The 19,556-nt window shown below is 39.6% G+C and overlaps 1 protein-coding gene across 3 annotated transcripts in view; it reads right to left on the reverse strand.

Moving 5' to 3' along the window:
- Positions 1–19,556, reverse strand: part of Sgcd (sarcoglycan, delta) — a 981,842-nt gene that overhangs the window by 560,493 nt on the left and 401,793 nt on the right. For all 3 annotated transcript variants that reach the window (XM_039086545.2, XM_039086546.2, XM_039086547.2), the window contains one exon: positions 10,697–10,859. The gene's annotated coding sequence lies outside the window, so the exon portion shown is untranslated. The remainder of the gene's footprint in view (positions 1–10,696; positions 10,860–19,556) is intronic.

Genomic DNA, 19,556 nt, shown 5'->3' on the forward strand with positions numbered 1-19,556 from the left:
CATGCCCCTTTCTCAAAAGTTATCTGCACCTCAGATTCCCTTTATCTTTCCTGTCCTTCTCCCCATTCTGCAGTCATGTGTTGTTTCCTTTTCTTCACTTTCAAGATTTATGACATTTGGTTAACTTCCTTGTGTTAGCTTTATAGGTTGTTTCTAAAGGTGGAAAAGAGAGTTTATTATGATGATATAAATTGTTTATTGGAGAGCCAGGTAATATAGTAGGATGAAAATTATTTTTTCCACAACCTCAGAACATAGAAATGATGAGTCAAATGTATTTATTTTTCCAAATAAGGCATGTATTTTGCTCAAAATCAGGGTACATTTTGTTTGACTTTTTATTTGGATCATGATTTTCTTATCTAGATTTTTCTCTTCAGACATATTTTATCATTGGCTATAGATTAGAGATACAGGTATACTGGCCCAGTATGCAGCCTGAGAGATCTTTCCCAGTTTTTCCTAAAACATAAGACTCTTAGAGTTTGGTAACTTGTTTTAGCCACAGTTTCTAGACCTCCTGCTGAGTTGTGATTGGCCTAGTGGAAATGAAGGTGCTCCAAAGAGGCACTTGTGTCTCTCAGTTGTGTCTGACTATTGAAACAACAAACTAAAGAAAGAGACAATCCCTCAGGAACTTCCTGCTGCATGAAGGAAAAGGTATTAGCCAAAATATCGTTCCCCAGAAAGAGATTTCAGTCTTAGCAACTTCTCAGACCACCTTAATAGGATGGAACTGAAGTCTAGACAAGGATAACTTTATGGTAGATAGGACCACAAGTTCACTAGGACTGCTTAGATATGCAAATCATTGTATTAAACTTCAATTTCACTTGTAAGACTCGGAAGATAGACATGGAGACATCTCTTTGACTGTGTTTCTAGCATGACTGCACTGAATCAAATCTGTCTCTGCTTTCTCCTTTTAATTTGATTCTTTTAAAAGACTTATTAAGATGCGTGACTGGGGTAGGTTGTGACCCCTACCCCAAGTTCTATAACATTTTCTGAAACATCTTCTCAAATATTTAAGAGAGGTTCTTCATGGGGAGAATGATTTTGCAGGTTCCTTAAAAGTGTTTGTTGAACAACCTTTTTAATATACAGGAATATGTTCAGAGTGAACTGTGTGGAGGCTAAATATGTTGATGTAGCAACATGTCATTGTCATGTCCTTACTTGGATTGTGACTTAAAAATCAACTTCTTAAATCCAAGTTTTCCCTCAGAAATTTTGAGACCTTGCTTTCCTATCCTTACTGTTGAATTGCTGATGAAAACCTTGATACTAGTTTTAAGACTTTGTGTGTGAGACATTTTCTCCCCATCTGAGAAAGCCTATCAATTCCTTTCTCTTGGAGTTTTGAAACTAAACAGGTACAAGAGGCACATCTATTTTATATGATGCAGGTCTGGATGTATAAACTCAATCTATTTTCTATGCTCAGTGTGGAAATTAAGCTAAAGCTTCTTTAAGGACTCCTCTTGCCCCAGTCTGTCTAGGACAATCAGAGGTCCTGAGAGGAAGAGGAAAGTTCTAGTGCATGCATCTGATAACCTGCTTTTTTTTATTCTTACTAAATATTCATTTTCTTTTTCCTATATTCCAGGAAATTTATATTCAATTTGTAAGCCTTCCATTAGAGAAACATTTCATAAATAATAGATCCTATTATTCTCTAACACATTACCCTATACTGCTGTCTTGATATTTTAGAATAAATTATCTTTTTTATTATCATTAATGACCATGATAAGATGGACACTATTGAATCCATCATAGTAGCTACTTTAAAAAAATTACAGAATACCCAAGATACAGTCCACAGTACTCAAAAAGGTCAACAAGCTGAAGAGGCCAAGTGAGGACACATTAGTCCAATTTGGGAGGGAGAAGAAAGCAACCACAAAGGGGGAGGAAAAGGGTTACAGGGGAAGGAAAGGGGATGTCGGTGGGGGAGAGGAGAACATGATCTGGTATTGGGTGGGGGGAAAGAACTAAAGCCCTGAGGGACAGCAGAAAGAATGGAAACAGGTGACCTCAGGAGGAAGGACATTGGGAGGACCCTCCAGAATATAACAAAGACCTGCGAAGTGAGAGACTCTTAGGATTCAAATGGGGGACCCTAGATGAAATGCCATATAGTGAGGAGAGTGAACTTGTAGAGCCCACCTCCAGTAGAAAGACAGGACATCAAGTGAGGGATGGGGTTGCTTTCCCACAGCCAAAACTCTGGCCCATAATTCTTCATGTCTGAAGGAATGGCAGGGATGGAAATGGAGAAGAGACTGAGGAAAGCACGGTCCAGCAACAGGCCCAAAGTGGGATCCAGCCCAAAGGGAGGCCTCAAGACCTGACACTATTACTGATAGTATGGGGCACTCATAAAAAGGGACCTATCATGATTGTCCTCCAAAAGACTCAACAAGCAGCTGCAGCTGCAGCTGCAGCTGCAGATGCTTACACCCAACCAATGAACAGAAGCTGCTGACACCTCTGGTTGAATTAGGAAAAAAATGGAGGAAGCTGAGGAGGAGGGCAGCCCTGTAGAAGGACCAGCAGTCTCAATTAACCTGGGCCTAGGGATCTCTCAGACAACAGATCACCAATCAGGCAGCATACACCAGCTGAGATGAGGCCCCCCAATACATAGACAGCAGAGGACTCCTGGATCTGGGTTCAGTCAGCGAAGATGAGTCTAAACCTCAAGAGATTTGAGGCCCTGGGAAGTTTAGAGGTCTGGTGGGGTGGGTATGGTGGGGACATCCTCGTGGAGACGGGGTGGGGAGCAGAGGGGAGAGAGAGGAGGAGCTATGAGATGTGGAACAGTGGGACGGGGAACTGGGAGTGGAATAAAATCTGGAGTGTAAAAATAAATTAAATAAGAAAAAATTTAGTTTCTTTTTTAATGTGTTTAAGTGTTTGCTTGTAGGTATGTCTACATACCACTTACATATGTGGTGCCTGTGGATAACAGAAGAGGATATCTGATTACTCTGGTATTGGAATTGCAGATTATTATGAACCGCCAAACCATGTCGATGTAGCAATCAAACCCAGGTCCTACAAAAGAGCAGCAAGTGCCTTAACCGCTGAGACATCTCTCTAGCCCCCAGATTATCTCTTTTTGCTGTGGTCACATAATATTTACATGTAGTGTTCATATGAATTCTATCATCTCCGTGATTATCTTATCCTGTTTGTCTTGCTAATTAGAAAACATCACCAGTAGGTAATTTATAACAGAGTACATCACCATGCCAGCAACTTTGGTGTCTGGTGAAGGCTGTTCTTTCTGCTTCCCAGAGGGTCCCTCGTTACTGCATTCTCTGGTGGGAATACATCCTATGACCTCTGAGATGAAAGAATAGATCATAGAATAGTCTTTTCAAACTCTGGATCTTCCAGTAAGTGGATCAATTCTATTGAGGACTGCTCAGTCCTGCTCAAATAATTATTGTCCAAAGTACACAGTCTTTACTCAGCTGTACTGAGAAGTGTTCCTTCAAGAATTGTGAGGGGATATAATTATATTAGTTACATTTGTTTTTCTGGGTAAAACAACACAACCAAAAGTAATTTACAGAGGGAGTAGTGCATTTTGGTTTATGGATCCAGAAGGTGTGTCCATAATGACTAATGACAGGGGAAGTATGACAGCAGTATGCCTCATCAGGAAGCTGAGAGATTACATCCAATTGACAAAAAGGAAGGAAGGAAGGAAGGAAGGAAGGGAGAAAGAAAGAAAGGAAGGAAGAAAGGAAGAAAGGAAGAAAGGAAAAGGATGTATTAGAAGTGGGGCAAGACTATAAACCCTAAATAAACCCTCAAAACCTGGCCCCCCATGATTTACTTCCTCCTATAGGGCTCTACCTCCTTCCTTTACCCCCCAAACAGCACCAAATATTAGAGACTGAGCATTTAAATATATGAGCCAATGGGGAAAACACTGCAAATGTCAGTCAAACTGTAGCATATTGCTTTTCTGCCCACTGCTAGCTGCCTTTTTCTTTCTCTTCTCAACAATGGAGTGAAATTTCTACCATGATAAGACATAACACAAACTCTTTTCTTAAAAACTTACAAGAAAAAAGAATGACTTCTGAAAAGACTAAAGAATTGTAGACTTAAAGATATTTAAAAATGTTAGAGCCCAGAAGTTCAAGCCTTTCCTAGATGACCAAAGGACAGAGGTCACTCTTATACTTGGGTCAGTATCTGGAAGTGGCTATCTGAATAACAGAGGTACAAGCCCACTACGGAAGTGTCTGGCATTCATTTGTGGGAAAGACCTGACTGATGAGCATGATTATAATGAATCTGTCTTCAACAGAAGAGTTGTAAGTCAGGTTTGAAGTCTTCCTGAGATCATGTATTGTGGAGCAATTTCCTCCAAGTTTTAACTACTTTTAATATTCCATCCTGGAAGGAGACTCATGAAGACTCAAGAACTTCTGTAAGCAGACTCATTAAGGCTCATGAAGTTCTAGAAGAGGGCTCATTAAGAGTCAGGAATAAACAACTCATAAGTCTCAAGAAGTCCAAGAGACTTAGCAGATTCATAGACACTTCTCTGAAGTTATACAAGTAGTAATGTTTGCTGAGGTACCTGGTCCACTGCCTGCAATTTATGTGGAATCCTCAAAATTGCAAGTCTAGTGAGTCCTCACACAGGCTAGGTGAACTTTCAATGATCAAACTATCTTTGAGTCATTCATATTCTTATACATAGCTACTAACTCAAACTCCCATACACCCATACTAGCTCATCCATGTTGGACTTTAGGGATATCATTACTTTGGTCTGTCATCAGCTCTCTGTCTGAAATGAATATATGTTTATTCACATCTTCCCAGAAATAAACAAGTGTTGATTAACATCATTAATAAGATATACATTTACTGAGTTGAAATTTTCAATCTGTATTTCCTTAGAAACAAAACAACTCTTGGTGGAATTGCAGCTGGAAACTTAAAATGGCTGCTTCAAGGAGAGAGAGATTTAACTTGTAAATAAGATCTAAATCTGTCCAAGATTCTCAATGCGCAATAGCACACACTTTTGTTAAGTTTCAAAGGCCTTGAGTAAAATTCAGCAGGAGTAAACAGTCAGGCAGCAAAACACAAGCTCAAGGGGAAAACCACAAATCTTTTCTCCAGTAACTGTCAAAAGGAGATGATGATTCCTCCTAAAATGGTAGCTGCTTACATTATGAAAAACTAAAATAAAAAAATAGCGAAGGCAAAAATGGTGCTTTCCCCTGGGAAGTGGGATTATAGAATATTAAAACAGGTTCTGTAAAGGCTTCAGGGGTTCCTGAACACACCCAGAGATAGAGTTTGGTCTGCTAGGGGCCTGTTAAGAATCAATACAGAGATTGTGTCAGAGAACACTGTATTGCAGAAGAGGGTTTAAAGGAAGCAACCTCCACTTCAGTTCCTAAATGATAAAATAAGGAGAGCCTTGTAAGAGGTGTGGTTGAAAAATGGGGAAAAATGAGGTTGGGACTACACAGATGTAAAGATGAAGTGATGACCGTCAGCAGACATTATGACTGTATTATAAAGATTACAATTATTTTCTATCACTCTGTACAGAATAAATGCTAAAAACCCATACAAAGTCTTCTGTAGAGTTCACTTAAAGTTTTTTAAGATTTAATTTTTCTTTTTTGACTCTGTGTGTGTGTGTGTGTGTGCATGCGTGCATGTATGTGTGTACATGAATACAGGTGTGTAGTAGAAGACATGTGCCAGATACTGTGGAGCTGGAGTTACAGATAATTGAGAGACACATGATCTGTGCTCTGAGAACCAAACTTGGCTCCTCTAGAAGATCAGCAAGTAGTCTCAATTGCTGGTCATCAATCTACACCCCATATAAAGTTCTCTATGTTCTTTTGTTTGAAATTTCATATCACATGTTTGAATTGACTCTTATATGGTTATTATGTGTACTCAAAGTATGGTCATATATAATCATTAAGTACCAATTCACTTGAAATAAAAGGAAACTGTAACAGGTAAGGTCCAATTCTTTGACATTGCAACATGATGTCATTTACAAATTATACACACAAAAGCTATACAATCAACTTACAAAAAAATCACACACACACACACACACACACACACACACACACACACACACAAATCTTTAAGTTATGATTCTGGCCACAGTTAGAGGTATCCTCTGCTACATCTACCTAGCAGTCCTTGTGTTGGACAAGCCTTCAGGGCATCCTCAGTTTTATCTGATAAAAGGATGTATTTTGTGGATGAGGAAACTAAAGAACCCAACAAAAGGATAAATGTAATATAGATATGATATGATATGATATGATATATATGATACGATAAACCTCAACACAGTTATTGGCTCCTAGTAGGTGTTCGGTATATGTCACTCAGACAGAGGCAGGCAAACAGCTATAGAAAGCAGCATTTGGAGTTATCAATTCCGGTTCTTCTATTTTATTCATCCTCTCATATTTGACACTAAGATATTTATTAGCTAATAATGTGCAACTTCAATGCATGATGAAGTTCAGGGGAGACTCAGTGAAACCCATAGAAAACATGAGTGGAAGGTGTCCACAAAACTTGGTAAGTTAGTCCCAGTTCTGCTGCATTGATGGTGGGGAATAGAAACTATAGGAAACACCAATTCCACATGGTGGGGAAACACAGCTGTCCAAGTGCAAACTAGCATAAGGCTGTACCAATGTGAGCCATCACAAAGAGGGAGCACAACACACACACACACACACACACACACACACACACACACACACACACACACACACACACACACCTCCCTTCTGAGTCAGCCATAACCCCTCTCTGAATGATGACTGGCAGAAACAATAATAAAACCTATCCCAAAAGGCAGCTTTTCATTTTGCCTTTGATACTCTTGGAGGTACACGGAGCCTTTGTACCAAGGGAGCAGGTTGGGAATAGACTAATTAATTTGTCAATATCATGCTCTGTTAGCTTGCACACATTTGCAGTTTTTCTGGCTTTTAAATTATACCCTGGGAATCAAAACTTTGAAAAGCCCAGCTAAAATAATGAAGGATTCCGAAATCACATGAAAAACGGTTATGACAGTGAGGCAAATGGTGGAGGTTTACAAAGGAGCTGAGCTCTTCAACATCCCGAGACAATTAACCTTGCTGGTATGTGTTAAACATGCTAAACAGTTCCAGGCTCCCTTGGGTCCCTCTGGATAGATAAAGTGTAACATTCATACTTAATGACAGGTTTTTTTTTCTCAAAATCATTTCCTATGTATTAATTAAATGCCCTTCTCTTTCCTTTGCCAAAAGTGTCTGTCGACTTCATTCAGAGCATCGAAATTCTCACAATGAAACCAATACCATTTTTAGAAAATAATGTTTTGCATTCAGCCGAAAAGGAGTGAATTTCACACCTACAAACAAAGATTAAGAGGGGCCCCATACTTGCATCAAGGAATCATGGTATTCTTTTCCATAGGTGTGCTACTGCTTACTTTACATGTAGGAAGATGGGTGGCTTGGGATGAAGCTAGAACAGCCTAACTTCAAGGCTCTCCATATACTGGCCCTCTTCTGCCACTGTTCCTGAAAAAATGGTCTAATGGTCCAATGAGATAATGAACCTCAAAGACAGGAGTGATATTTACCATTAACTTGGTATTTTTTCCCTACATACTAATAGAATATAGAATTCATTTACTTAAAGACTGCTATCCCTAACTGGAGATTAAGGAAGCCTCTTCTAGAGGACTGCTTCTGTACATCTAATCTGTAATAAAGATAGCTAATCCTGAATGAAGTCATACGAAATAACCTTACGGTTCTGTGTGTGAAAAAGCAGTGTGTACTGGGACTTGTTATGTTACTTTTCTAAGAGTCACTTTGTGTATATGTGAAATATGGATGGCAGCACCTATCTCAGAGGGCCGTGTCTTTGTCTCTCCTTTGCAGTGGATGTGAGTAACGGAGTTTCACTCCGTAGCCCAGACTGCCCTCGGAATGTATATGCACTCCAAACTGAGATGACATTGATGCTACGAGCTTATGGAACACACTTTAGAAAATACTGATTCTGGATAATTAAATGACCTTTCTAATGTTCAAACACAGACTATGATTTGCTTTTAATTATTCTTCTCCTAGAGCCATTAATTTACACTTTCTGTCTTCACACGAAGAGACATTTGAGGACCTCTCCAATATGCCAAACCATGGGTATCCATGGAGGACTGTGTTAGATGGCTGGTGCCCACACCATCTCAGGCTACTCTACCAACCTGGAAAGGACATTTTGGTTTTGTGCACGTGCACACACAGGAGTGTGTGTGTGTGTGTGTGAGAGTGTGAGTGTTTGTGTGTGTATGAATGTGTGTGTGTTTGTGTGTGTGAGTGTTTGTGTGCGTATGAATGTGTGTGTGTTTGTGTGTATATGTATCTGTGTATACATGTATATATGTATATACATATATGTATGCATTTGTGTGTATATGTGTATATACATGTATCTGTATATATGTGTATATGTATCTGTATATATATTTATATGTATGTGTGTATGCATGTATATGTGTATGTGTGTGATCAAGTGAATAGATTCCCTCAATAAACATACACCACATAGCAGAAAATCCCTCATATCTTTGTGAAGAAAGAGAGTTTATTTTACCTTTACCAGTCTATTGCTATCTAAAGAGAGAACATTTTTATAGGCAAGAGCTCTAAAACTTTGCTGAATTTATGTCTTAAGTGGCTGGCATATAGAACATAGACATTCTGAATTAAAGATCAACACTCAAAATATGGAACTCAGTCAAAATCCCAACCCCATGGATAGACTAAGATAGAGAAGCAATAACACATGTTTTATCTCTCTTCTCTGGTCAACCAACGTGTGTGAGCAAAGACAACTGCAGCCACGGATGCACATCTATTGCAGAGCACATCTCTACTCAGGTGAGGACTCTAAAACAGAAGACTGTGTATATGCATGACACCTTTCAGATCGTTAAATTATTAATTTGGCCTTTATAATCATGTTAATGAGACATGAGTTCCTAATAAGTATTTAATGGTGAACCATTTTAAAGATACCCTGTGATGGAAAAACAAAAAGAAACTACACATATGTATGAACAAAAAAAATGCTGCTGAGAAAGAAGGCATGATTTATTAATTCACATAGTTCTGCCTTCATCTCTCAGATGTATTTTGGTTTCTTAGAGGTATATGAGTCATATGACAATCAGAGACTTAACATGTCTTTGCTGGCATTTGGAAATAGCAGGTGCTAAGTATATATGCTTCACTATCAACAGAGCATTCGCTCACAAACTGAAAGTAAGCATCACACTTACTGCAGCACAGAGAAATACAGGTGATGGCAGACTGTACCTAAAGCTAACTTGATTCTTATTAGGGCAATTCCTCTACCTCTTCTGAGTGCCTGGCCTAAGGGAGTTTCACCGTGCCACAAGAAGGGGGACAACCCTACAACTAGCCAACTTGTTTTCCTAGCTCCCAAGATTATCTATCTTTTTTTCTTCACACACACACACACACACACACACACACACACACACACGGAGAGAGAGAGAGAGAGAGAGAGAGAGAGAGAGAGAGAGAGAGAGAGAGAGAGAGAGAGAAGTCTCAAAGAATAGGAAATAAGGTACCAGTAGATTTTTCTAAGACACTTTACAACATTCCCTGGATATGACATAGGCACCTGTTAAACCATTTTCCCCAGGGACAAATGTGACCCCTACCCTTCTATACAAATAAACATATAAACTGGAATTTTAATAAGGCTGAACAGATTCTGGACCCTGAACCCATCAGCCTCAGGAAACTTTCCATTTATCTCCTCTCTGGCTTCCTGGAACAGAAATCCTATCCCACATGGTTGTCATGAAATGTACAGACATTTTTGCAAATATCATAAGGAAGTAGCTGATTCACCATACTTATAAATTATTGTTCCAGTTATTCTTTCTTTCTTTATTCTTTCTTGGCACCCTCCATATGTACAAACATAAGGATTTGTATATTCCGAGTGGTATGTACACACCGACAAGCAATTAGATGTACATCCAAAAATTATTTACATTGTAAATAAGTTTACATAAAAGCCTATAAGCATACATACTTCATTGATTACCCTTTAATTACTATAAGCATGGTATTTATGATCTTAAAAACTATGGGAGCCTTTTGACTCAAACTTATAGTCTGCCCCAGTGTAGGCACATCCTCTATATTCTGGCCCTTTCCAGTGAATTTAAGAAAGAAAACTTTATCAGCAGCTTCCCTTAGACATGGAAATAAATAGTTATAAATCAGTAGAATAATATATTTACTTATGTCTTTTAGGACATAGACATCTACAACAATTTTACCTTTCTCTCTATTTTACACCTGCCCAATTCTCTGTCTACTTTGTCATACCCATACTGCCTTGTGCCTAACATGTTGGAACAATGCAGCCCTCACTCAGTTTCACCTATTGTACCTTGGTCTATCCCAGCACATTACATAAAGATAAAGATATTCTTTAAAAGGGAAAAGATACACAGAAAAGCAAAGGCAGTGTGTGTGTGGGGGGTAAATCAATAAAATAAATCATTAAAATGTATCACATTTGTCTTAAAAATTAAAAAGTTAAAAGTGCACATTCATACCTTTTTAGTCTTAATCTTCTTTAATCTTAGACTCAAATGTCAGAGCAACATTGGGATGAAGTAGTGTCCTCAGGCCCCCACCACAGCAACAATGTCCTTAACTTCCACACAGGATCCAGGGTAGCAGTCTCCAAGTTTCTGAGGATAGCGGGTTCTTCTATGTCTATGAAAAGACAAGAGCAATATTCAAACACTCAAAACAGATATCAGCAAGGTTCTAGAAACTAAATGACATCTCTTAAATGATAATGCAGAATTCAGCATTGAGTGATCAAAAACATCACCTCCAACCTGACCATGCATACACACCACACCATGAGCACCATCAACGACACCATTACTATAACCATGTCCACAAGCACCATGACTACACTGCCATCCTGACCACTCCCCCCAGCACCAGTACAAGTAGCATCAGCGCCAGCACCGACAGTTCTCACTGGCATCACCCCTACCACCAAGTAATTATAGTATTATACTTGAAAAGATTTTTCTGAGTGCACAACAATACTCATTTGCTCATCTGTTCTAAAGGGAAAGCAAAGATTGGAGAGAAGTTATTTTCCATGATGACACTGGTTTGGTATGAATATCTCTTTAATAAAGAGTATGTGCTTATCCAGGTTCTATGACCAAGTGACACCAATGGATCAAGAATATCACTCCATCTCTATACATTCTACTCATTTGCATCTAAGGTAGAGCAAGGACCTGTTACCACTGGCCACTCCATCATGGGTACCTCCAGGATATCATTGCAACTTCCTTGGTTCTAATGTAAGGACACTTTGCTACCCAGTCCTAAGCTTCCTTTCTATGCACACTTTCACTGGGTGCCTCTTCTAGTCCTTTGAGTTGAGTTGTCATATTCTCAAGTTTGAGTTTGTCTCGAGCCCTAGATAAGCTCCTCAAGTCCAAATTCCCTCTTCCCAAGTTCTTAAATGTTCCAAGATGGTCGAGAATGAGGCAGACGTTAGCCTTTCACTATCAGCCTACTCTGTCCCTCATACCTTTCCAGCATACCTACTAAGATGTTTGAACCTTTTCAACTTAACACTGACATTGCTTTAAACTAGGTGAGGTCTTTTTAAATTCAAAAATTTTCATCTTTGCTTGGTTCCTACCTCGCCTGTGTGGCTCTTATAAACACCTACATGAAATCATAAACCCTACCACATCTCTCATTCATCTTTCTGTTTAAACCCAGGGAAGTTTTCCTGTTACATTAAACATTTACTCGTTTTCTACTTAGTTTTCCACATCAAAACATAGATCCTATGTGTATAAGGATCACTGTTTCTTGTATTTTAAACACATATACATGTTTAAACCTAGCATGTATTCTACACCCTAGCTAGTGCACAAGAGTGGAACACACTATTTGAGTGAATGAATTAAGTCTTTCCAAGGACCATTCAGAGAGTGTCAGTACATGACTGGATCTCAAAGTGTCCTGTCTCCATTAATCCTGCAAATGATATGACAATGGCAACGTGAATGACTTTCAGTGTTAAGCTTAGAAAATGGCTGTAAGTGGCCTGGCATGTGACACAAATATTTATTACACATATCAATAGATATGATATAAATGAAAATTCTAAGTACCTACTTCTTAGAAACGAAAGATTACATAATGCATATACCTAGATGCCCTGCTCCTACTATGAGCATAACTTTGTCTTTTCTATTTTCTCTGCCATTTCTCCCATGCCATTGCCTTTATCCTTTTCTGTAGTCTCAATCCATACTTTCGTGAGGGAGCGGGTATGAGAAAGAATGAGTCCAGGGCTATATGAAAGATTTGCTTAGGATGGAAAGTGTCGGAGCGGAGTTCAAAGGATTTTGCATCTGAAGCCAATTGCTCATTAGTTTTCTTTGTGTTTGGTATGGTGCCTTCCCCTTGGGACTCTATTTTCTCACTGGGCTAAACTACAGGTCATCAACCATTTTAAACTACAAAAACAAAATGTTTTCCATACTGCTTTAATAATGGGATTTTGTTGTTTTCAGAAGTCTATAATTAGCTAACAAATAGAGTACAGTGCTTCAAAAAATATCTATAGAAGTATCCTGACACCTTGGCAAATTACATCATATCCCAGTATCAAAATGTTAGATATCTCTGACAGAAGTTTGTCTAAGCAGAGGTCTAATAGCTTCATCTGTCACTATGAAATTTTTTTGCCTTCTGTGAATATCAAGGCATTCAGATTTTTCTCAGGCATAATTTTTTCTATAAATGTATCCTTTAAGATGCTTATGATGGGGGTTGGGGATTTGGCTCAGCGGTAGAGCACTTGCCTAGCAACCGCAAGGCCCTGGGTTCGGTCCCCAGCTCCGAAAAAAAGAAAAAAAAAGATGCTTATGATGAAGAGGTGGCCACAGACATATATCATTCTCTATTGTGATGATGGACATCTTCAACTGGTTTTATTTCTTTTGCCCATTGAAGTCATGTAGTCTACATGAGATATGACCTCATGCTCCTTCATTACATCCCCCTCCCCCATTGTCTGTCTCTTTTCCATCTCCTGTGGAATGGAAGTGCTTCTGAGGCTTAAAACGACTCTAGGCAACTTTCTGTGCAACACCAGCAGATATGTGATATTACTCTGCCTGCCCTCATATTGGGGCAGTTGAAGAAACCACATTATAAGAGTCAACTTTCCTGGTTCACTTCATTTCTTCTTGCTGATACCCAGTAATTTAGGGGTGATCTTGGCCATGGTTTTTGTAAGAAGCTCATAATCAACTTGTCACAGCTTTAATTATTCCTGCATTTCCAAAGCCAAGGAGCGCAACTTCAGAAGGCAAACAATGTTATATTTCAGAATAATGATACACAGGAAGCTGTTAAGTAGATACTTGTGGAGCCCAGTCTCAGGTCCATCTAAATGCATCTTTGTTTCCTTTTCCCAAGATCTGTTAGGGATGGTCTGTGTTGGGATGGAAACAACATAAAAGAATATAACATTTTAAAAAACTTAGTTAGAGCTGACCTAAGCAATAGGTAAGGTTCTTCAGAGCGAAAATAAATGGCAATCCATCTTAGATGAGGTAAGGTTATGCTCAGAAGTATATTGACTGAGCACATGTTCCCTGGGAACATACTGCTTGCTGTGCATTTTATTAAAGGCTGGGAACACAGTAGAAACCACCATAGACTCACTGTGACTTTGTGACGCCTTCACTCCTAATACTATAATTCAGGCTTTGTAATTTCCTAACTTCTGCCCAGATGTGCCAAGTGTGACAAATTCCACCCCTTCCCCACAGATTCTCCATTATTTTATGTGGTAATGAGTGATGTGAGGACTTAAATATCTCAAATCTTGACAAGCATATTAAATGTTTGAAGAGAGGCAATTCTAGATGTCCTTTCCCTTTTGTGGATGTCTTTGCCTGTTTCGTTTCCTTCTCTATTCCTCTTCCCTAATCCTTCTCTCCCTCCCCTTCTCTATGTCCTGTCTCCTTAACCTTTGAAGATAGATTCTTAGTTGGTCAGGTTAGTTTTGAATTCACTCTGTAGCCCAAAAATCTCTTGAACTCGTGATCATCCTGCCTCTGTCTCCAAATAGCTAAGTTACAGGATTGAAGGGCTGTGCAACCCGACCATGTTAATTATGGCCTTCCTTAGATACATGTTTATTTCATGAGCATGCTCACCAGACCTAATTCAACACACACTTCTGTTCTGGGTTTTCGTTATGAAGCAAAAAGCACAAAAGCACTCTACTGAGATGTTCCACGGTACAATAAAAAGTTCCAGTCTAAGTTTCAGAAATCAGCATCTCTGAAATCCATGGAAAGTTGCTAATCTTGTCATATAGCAAAATAAACTGAGAAGCACATGCTGGGGGTATTGACAAAATCATTAATGTCAGGAAAAAAGCCACAAATATTTTCTTAATTGCCAGTATTTCCCAGGGTGGAAACCTAGTCATAGAGGAAAGTGGCATCTCGCCTGGTGGGCAGCCTTGCGTGCTCCAGAGGACATGTCACTCCTCAAGAGGTATCAGTTAGTGGCTGCTCTGAGAGCAGTGTGAACCACACCTCTTTAATGGCTGGGTTGCCTTAAAAATGATCCCCTGTGAAGATAACACATACACATGAACCAAGCCACAGATCCAAGTGCACCCGGACATACTTGTCAGGAAAAGCACGTAACAGAGGTGTTAGCAGCTCAGAACCTGTAATGATCAAGAGTGTGGGATGGAAATGGATTAGAGTAAATGGTAAAATTCAAATTTCAACTCACAATTTTCCGTTTAAAATCGTGCTAACAGGGACTGCTGCCCAAAATACTCACCTCCCCAAAAGTATGGTCTCAGATGTGCTCTATAAGTATACAAGATTTTCTCTCTTATACCGTCCTCCACATTGCCAGCTATGATTCATAGTATGTGTATATGTTTGATAGTATTACTACCATCTATATAGAGAAAGCATTGAGTTTAGAAACTTTAATGGTTCTGATTGTAATCAAATAAATAAAACCATGATAGTGTCGGGATTCAAATTCAGAAATGACCCCAAATAATTATTCACCAAGTACTCTGAGAATCAGTAGACTGCCTCCAATATTTCATTTCTCATTAACTCTAGGTCTGACACTCCATAATGTCACAAGTCTGACAAAAGTTGGCAGTGCTCAGAGACACAACTGAAAACTGACCTGCTTGATCCCTATGGATAGGAGAAAAGGCATCCAGGCAGGACAGGGTCTATTTTCCCCCAAAAGTTCTGGAAGTATCTTTGAATTGGTATCACCCCAAGTAGCAATGACAGCATTATGTGTCATTCAATTATATCTATGGGTAGACTGATTACATCTTGGACCAAGTGAGATTACTGAAACAATTCTGGGTATAGCAAACATAACTCTTTAGGAATCTAAATCCTCAACTATACAGCTGGAGTGGCAGTTGGGGCTGTGTACAATAAGAAAGTCCTTGCCTCCTAGTTAGATATGTCTCGCACTGCTAGGATATAGCAAAATGACATAGCTGATGGGCTTTAAGGGTTAAAAGCAACAGTGACTATAGGGTGCCTGAGAGCTTGTCAATACAGTAAGACCTTATTTCTTACCTAGTTAACCTTTTTAAATTGGGTGGTGAAATTAAAAGGATTCGGGAAGAAAAGCTACTGCGTGTTATAATGAGATTCCAGGGAATTTCCTGGTACTGGGCTAAGTAGGCCCTGATCTATAGAGTCGTTTTTGATAATGAAACATGTTTATCATGTCTAAAAGTGGGTTGGAAACTGATAGTCTTTTGGCAATAATCACAATAGCCTGGAAGATCAGATCTTAAAACTAAGCATGCAAAGAAACATGGCACCCCTTACCCTTTGTGGTACGTACGCCCAACACCCTTATCACATAAACTATGCTCACTGTTGTCGTGGTTTGAATAGAAATGGCCCCGCAGAATCCTGTTGTTGAATGTATGTCCCATAAATAATGGCACTATTAGAAGGTTTCACTTTGTTAGAGGAAAGGGTGGAACTTGGGGGTGGCACTTTGAGGTCTCAGAAGCTCAACTCTTCTCTCACTGCTGCTTTTGGATCAAGATGCAGAGCTCTAAGCTCCTTCTCCAGCACTTGTCTCACTACATGCCACCATACCTTATGCCATGACAATAATAAATGAAACTTCTGGAACTCTAAGCTCCAATTAAATGTTTTCTTTTTCATAAGAGTTGCTATGGTCATTGTGACTTTTCACAGCAATAAAACCCTAACTAAGACAGTTACCCAGAAATACAAGTCACTTTTATTCCAACCATTTGTTGATGTAGACGTAGTCAGTGTGTCCATTCTAACAGAGGATAAATGAGTCCTTGTTTGCAATATTCATGGAATGAGTCATACCATTGTTGAAAGTACCAACACAGTTGAACTTCAGTGTTTTCTCATGAGGTCCTCCAAAAACAAAAAATCCACATGTGCCTGGGCAACAGCTCACGAGTTATATGCCAACAATGTTTGTAGTGGTAGCAATGTTACTCTTCCTGACCTGAAAACCAGACACTAATGTTTCTATCAAGCCTCAAACTCAGAGGGTAGCTGACTTTGTCATCCTCTCCTTATTTGTCAGCAAAGAAAAACAGTCAGATGACACACTTAGAGAGACAATGATTAAGGGACTGGGTGATGAGCAGTGGTTTTCCACATCTCTATACATTCAATGCAACAGAGACCCTAATCAGGATCATTTACATCAACACAGTTCAGCACCATCTCATTCCAAGAACACTGGCTTCTGATCTCCTGTCCTTGATGACAAAGGTACGTCAGAGTGTCAATGTTACTGCTGAGAACACACAAGAAGATCCTCATTCTCAGAAGCTGTCAAGTAGGGCTATGGTTTTGCCTTGGTGGCATAAAATTCAAAGGTGCACTTGGATAAGTATTAGAGCTCTGACTGAGTATAAGGTTGATTGTTTGTTCTCTGGCATCCTTGGTCATGTTATTTACTTCCAGGGCTCATTTGCAATAAAAAAAAAACTAGAAAAGCTAGAAAAACAAACTCAAATGTCTCCTTGTGAAATCAACTTCTAAACAAAATAGGAGAGTCAAATTAGCCCAAGCCTCTAGTCCCAGCACTTTAGAAGAGGCAGAGACAGGAGCAACTCAGGTTCAAACCCCAGGATCGGCTGAAACACATAGTAAGATTCCTTCTCAAATGAGAGACACAAGGAAAACCACATCCAGCAAGGAATGAAGGATACAAGTGTTTGCTGCTAATGTTGTTCAGTGATGGACAGGATTGATTGTATTTTCATAAAGCTTAAAGAGTGAAGCCAGTTTATTTTCTAACCAAAGGAAGAAAACAGGATCCTGTACACCAAATCTACAAACTCTGTAGAGTTGAACAGAAGTTTACTAAAACTAAAGAGAATCTTTCTGAGGCCATGAATGAACAGGTTTGTACCATGTCTGAGACTGAATTTTCTTTCCTGTTAAATGGGTAAATAAAACCTTAATTCTTTCACAGAAATTTTAGGATGGTAGGTTATAGGGCATCCAGGGAATGACTCAGTGGTAGACTATGAGCTAAACATGCACAGGAGGCTGGGTACATCCCTAATACCAAAATCACACAGACAGACAGATGCATGTGCACATACATGTGCATGTGCTCTTGCACGCAAGTATACACACACACACACACACACACACACACACACACACCCAAAACCCACAAGAACACTGTAGTAGATATGGTGTGTGTTTGTTATTGAACTACCAAATACCTTAGCACGTGAGAGCATGTATTCTGGTTTGTAATGATCTCATTGAGTGATGGAAGTGAGCATGCGCTCCCATCCATTGTGATAATTCATATCTGTGCACAGACATAAGATAATGACCGATGCTGGCAGACTTCACTGACTGATGTCTGAACAAAGCTACTCCATTTCCTCGCTGAGTGGGTAGCAGACAGGAAGGCAGCTCTGCAGTAAATGAGTCTCCACACCGACAGGAGGAGTAAGCATGGAATCTGAAGAGAAGGGTGGGATTACTGGCTCACCCCAAGTCCTTATATAAAGCACTGTGGTTACTTGTGGCCAACCAGCCTCAGAAACTACAAGTTGTTGAGCTTGAATTTTCTCATACAGTTTGTCTAGAACAGGGGAGTAGTACAGAGAGATCAGGACCCGGTGGTAATTTGTATGGCAGAGTGGAGCGTGAGTCTGAACTCGGAATTGTTAAGAACAGGACTGTGCTTCAGTCCCTGGGATATATACACGTTTCTACTGAGGACTGCTGCTGCTGGACAGAGATTCTGCCTTTTCTCTCTTGTAGACTCCCTATAATAAAATATTTTTTTCTAAAACTCATGCTCCGTCGTCTGTAAATTTTATTCCTTGAAGTTGTAAGAACCCCAAAGGCACTAGCTTAGGGTAGTTTTGGTGGCCATAAATTTCCAGGACCCTAGCTCCATGAGGCCAGCACAACAGGCAAGACAGATTTCATGACTTGCAAAGACAAGCTTTCATACCATTCTCTAGGGTATAGAAAACATGCAACCTGAATCAATTCAAGCTGCCAGCTATAAATCCCGGTTTCTTGAGAGCTCCAGTTATAAGAAACACACTGTGCATGAAGCCACAGAGATGAAAAAAGCTATGTCAGACCGTGAGACTGTCCGTAGCACAAACAAGCTCACTCACTTCTATAGAGAAGCTATATGGAAAGTAATGAACAGATGAGGATCCTACAGTATAAAAGAGGTTCACTAGATCTTGCAGTCAATTAGTGAGTGTGTGTGCATGTGTGTGTGTGCATGGGTAAGGGATTATATGTGTACACATTCTTGTGTGTAAATGGAGGTACATATGTGACAATTCAGAAGACATTCTCTGGGGCCATTCTCCCCTTCCACCTTATTGGAGACAACTGTCTCTGTTTTCTTTTCTGCATACGGCAGAATGGACAGCCTATAAGCTTCCATATTTCTTCTGTCTCATCTTCCCATTTCCCATAGGAGACCAGACTGCTACTGGGTTCATCTCTGCCATGGATTCTGAGGATTTGAGCTCAGGCGGTCATGCTTACACAGCACATACTTTTACCCACTGAGCGATCCACCGAGCTTCCAGAGCCTATGTTAATGGACAAGCCTTACCTGGATCTTGATGTGCAAACAACACATAAGAAAAAGGTGGTCCATAATTTGAAAAGTGAATAGATATTTACTACTAAATAATTACCAATATCTTGTGATAAGAATGCCATTGCTGTAAACAATGAAATATTTAAGGAGGAAGAGATGCTATGAGTGAGAATTTGATCATACATAGCTGATATTTTGCATCGGGTTTCTGCCTATCAAAGACTCCAGTCCTGCCTGTCC

This window comes from Rattus norvegicus, chromosome 10 (genome assembly GCF_036323735.1).
Source record: "Rattus norvegicus strain BN/NHsdMcwi chromosome 10, GRCr8, whole genome shotgun sequence".
NCBI lineage: Eukaryota > Metazoa > Chordata > Mammalia > Rodentia > Muridae > Rattus > Rattus norvegicus.